Raw genomic sequence first — 3,749 nt, forward strand, 5'->3', positions numbered from 1 at the left:
GCCAACTATTGCTTCCATGACTATCGCTACCGCTTAGTGATAAAGTAAAGCAATTACATGGCGATTGCATTTCATACAATAAAGCGACAACCATAAGGCTCCTGCCAATTACTGATAACTTTTACAAAACATGATCATCTCATACAACAATTTATATCTCATCACATCTTGACCATATCACATCACAACATGCCCTGCAAAAACAAGTTAGACGTCCTCTACTTTGTTGTTGCAAGTTTTACGTGGCTGCTACGGGCTTCTAGCAAGAATCGTTCTTACCTACGCATCAAAACCACAACGATTTTTCGTCAAGTGTGTTGTTTTAACCTTCAACAAGGACCGGGTGTAGTCAAACTCGATTCAACTAAAGTTGGAGAAACAGACACTCGCCAGCCACCTGTGTGCAAAGCACGTCGGTAGAACCAGTCTCATGAACGCGGTCATGCAATGTCAGTCCGAGCCGCTTCATCCAACAATACCGCCAAATCAAAGTAAGACGTTGCTGCTAAGCAGTATGACTATTATCGCCCATAACTCATTGTGTTCTACTCATGCATATAACATCTACGCATAGACCTGACTCGGATGCCACTATTGGGGAATGCAGTATTTCAAAAAATTTACCTGCGATCACGCAAGATCCATCTAGGAGATGCATGGCAACGAGCGGGGAGAGTGTGTCCATGTACCCTCGTACACCGAAAGCGGAAGCGTTTAGTAACGCGGTTGATGTAGTCAAATGTTGTCGCGATCCAACCGATCCAAGTACCAGACGTACGGCACCTCCGCGATCAGCACACGTTCTACTCGATGACGTCCCTCGAAATCTTGATACAGTTGAGGCCGAGGGAGAGTTCCGTCAGCATGAAGGCGTGGCGACGGTGATGATGAAGTTACCAGCACACAAGGCTTCGCCTAAGCACTACAACAATATGACCGAGGTGTGTAACTGTGGAGGGGGGCACAACACATGGCTAAGAGAAGACTTGGTGTGCCTTTGGGGTGCCCCCTCCCACGTATATAAAGGGGGAAGAAGAGGTGGCCGGCCCAAGGGTGGCGCACCAGGTGTGGGGAGTCCTACTAGGACTCCCTAGTCCAAGTAGGATTCCCCTCTCCTTTTTCCTTTTTCAGAATAGCAAAGAGGGAAAGAGAGGAGGAGTAGGAGAGGGAAAGGGGGGCGCCGCCCCCACCCCTTGTTCAATTCGGACTGGGCAAGGGGGCGCGCGCCACCTCCCTGGCCGGCCCTCTCTCCTCCACTAAGGCCCATGCATGGCCCATTAACTTCCGAGGGGGGGTTCGGTAACCCCCGGTACTCCAAAACTCATCCAATAGGACCCGAACCATTCCGATGTCCGAATGTAACCTTCTAATATATGAATCTTTAACTCACGACCATTTCGAGACTCCTCATCATGTCTGTGATCTCATCCGGGACTCCGAACAAACTTTGGTTCATCAAAACACATAACTCATAATACAAATCATCATCGAACATTAAGCGTGCGGACCCTACGGGTTCGAGAACTATGTAGACATGACAGAGACACATCTCTGGTCATTAACCAATAGCGGAACCTGGATTCTCAAATTGGTTCCTACATATTCTATGAAGATCTTTATCGGTCAAACCGCATAACAACATACGTCATTCCCTTTGTCATCGGTATGTTACTTGCCCGAGATTCGATCGTCGGTATCATCATACCTAGTTCAATCTCGTTACTGGCAAGTCTCTTTACTTGTTTTGTAATGCGTCATCCTGCAACTAACTCATTAGTCACATTGCTTGCAAGGCTTATAGTGACGTGCATTACCGAGAGGGCCCAGAGATACCTCTCTGATACACGGAGTGACAAATCCTAATCTCGATCTATGCCAACCCAACAAACACCTTCAGAGACACCTGTAGAGGATCTTTATAATCACCCAGTTACGTTGTGATGTTTGATAGCACACAAAGTGTTCCTCCGGTATTCGGGAGTTGCATAATCTCATAGTCAGAGGAATATATATAAGTCATGAAGAAAGCAATAGCAATAAAACTTAACAATCATTATGCTAAGCTAAAGGATGGGTCTTGTCCATCAAATCATTCTCCTAATGATGTGATCCCGTTCATCAAATGACAACACATGTCTATGGTCAGGAAACTTAATCATCTTTGATTAACGAGCTAGTCAAGTAGAGGCATACTAGGGACACTTTGTTTTGTTTATGTATTCACACATGTATCCAGTTTCCGGTTAATACAATTCTAGCATGAATAATAAACATTTATCATGATATAAGGAAATATAAATAACATCTTTATTATTGCCTCTAGGGCATATTTCCTTCAGAAACAAGCACAACGGGAGCCTACGGACGCACACAGAGTTTAGCCACATCTGGCCGTTCATTTGATTTTTTTGGCGAAAGACAGCCGTTGGATCCAGTGGTGACAAGATTTGGGCCATCAGATCAAGAAGCAACACTGCTACAATGAATAGTTCGCCAGTATTCCAATGCCTGGTTTTTTTCTGCTCCGCCGAGGGCATTTTCGCCATTTCACACACAGAGGTATAAAACACGACGACTCCCGTGGAGAGGACCTAGCCGTCGCTCCTCTCCCACTCACGCAGCCCCTTTCCTCTTCCTCCCAACTCGCCTCTTTCTCCCTCCAAACCCTAGACCCGCGCCCGCCTCCCTGCCCCGCCGCCGTCCAGATCCATCCCACAGCCACCGCCTCAACTACGAATAACCAGAGATGGCGGTGGCATTGAAGCAACCGACTGCGCCCAACAAGTACCCCAAGGTGGCTGCCCCCACCACAGGCCTGGTGTAAGTGCATCGAGTGCCCCTTAGTGATTTTGGTGTATTGAAGACTTATAGGTTAAGGGACTAATGTGTTTGTGAGTGTACACAGGTCTATAAGTCTATGAGAGTTTGATATTTACAGAGAAAGTCGACCTAAAAATGAAGTTCTTCGACTGAAGACTTTGGATTTCTGAAGACTTTTTGAAGACTTTGAAAGTGTCGGAGTAATGGGCCACGGGTAGGCCGACCCGGGACCCAGAATCTTTCAAGACATCGGGGCAGGCCGCGCCCCTCTGGCCGAGTCCCAGCTGGCGACCTTCGGAGAGGCCGAGTCCCAGCTGGCGACCTTCAGAGAGGCCGAGTCCCAGAGGGCGATCCCCCAAAAAAGCCGAGTCCCAGACGACGACCTTAAAGCAAGCCGACTCCCGGCTTGCGACCTCCAGGAGTGCCGACTATGGGAGTCGGCCCGCGACCTTTCACGAAGACCGATGCAGGGTACGGCCCCGACGTGGCCGTCCCTTCTTGCCTACGAGGGGTTGGCATGGCTACAGTGAGCCGTATCGCCGGGAGATCTCCGGCGAGGCGCGGCACTGTTGCCATGCCTCCCCTGACCTCAGCCACAGTGCATAACGCACTGTGCCCACGACGCCGGCCTGTACGGCCCAGAGATCGTAGGGCCACCCGTTAGTGGGTGAATCAGAGACGGCAGAACGCCAGAAGACGACCCAGAGGGAGTCGTCCTCCACGGAGTCGGCCGCCTCCCCGCCGGGGCCCCGCAAGCCATAAACCAGATTGGATGGGGAGTGGCGACAGTGATCGCCTGACAGACGGCGGCACTGTTGCCACGACCCCATGACCAAGCATGCATCATCAGGAGTACCGCACAGTGTTCGGCCTGTCCGCGGGACCCGCCAGTCGGCGGGCCCCAGAAGCCGGCAGGAAGGACGGCGGCG

This window comes from Triticum dicoccoides, chromosome 3B (assembly GCF_002162155.2).
Source record: "Triticum dicoccoides isolate Atlit2015 ecotype Zavitan chromosome 3B, WEW_v2.0, whole genome shotgun sequence".
In the NCBI taxonomy this organism is placed as follows: Eukaryota; Viridiplantae; Streptophyta; class Magnoliopsida; order Poales; family Poaceae; genus Triticum; species Triticum dicoccoides.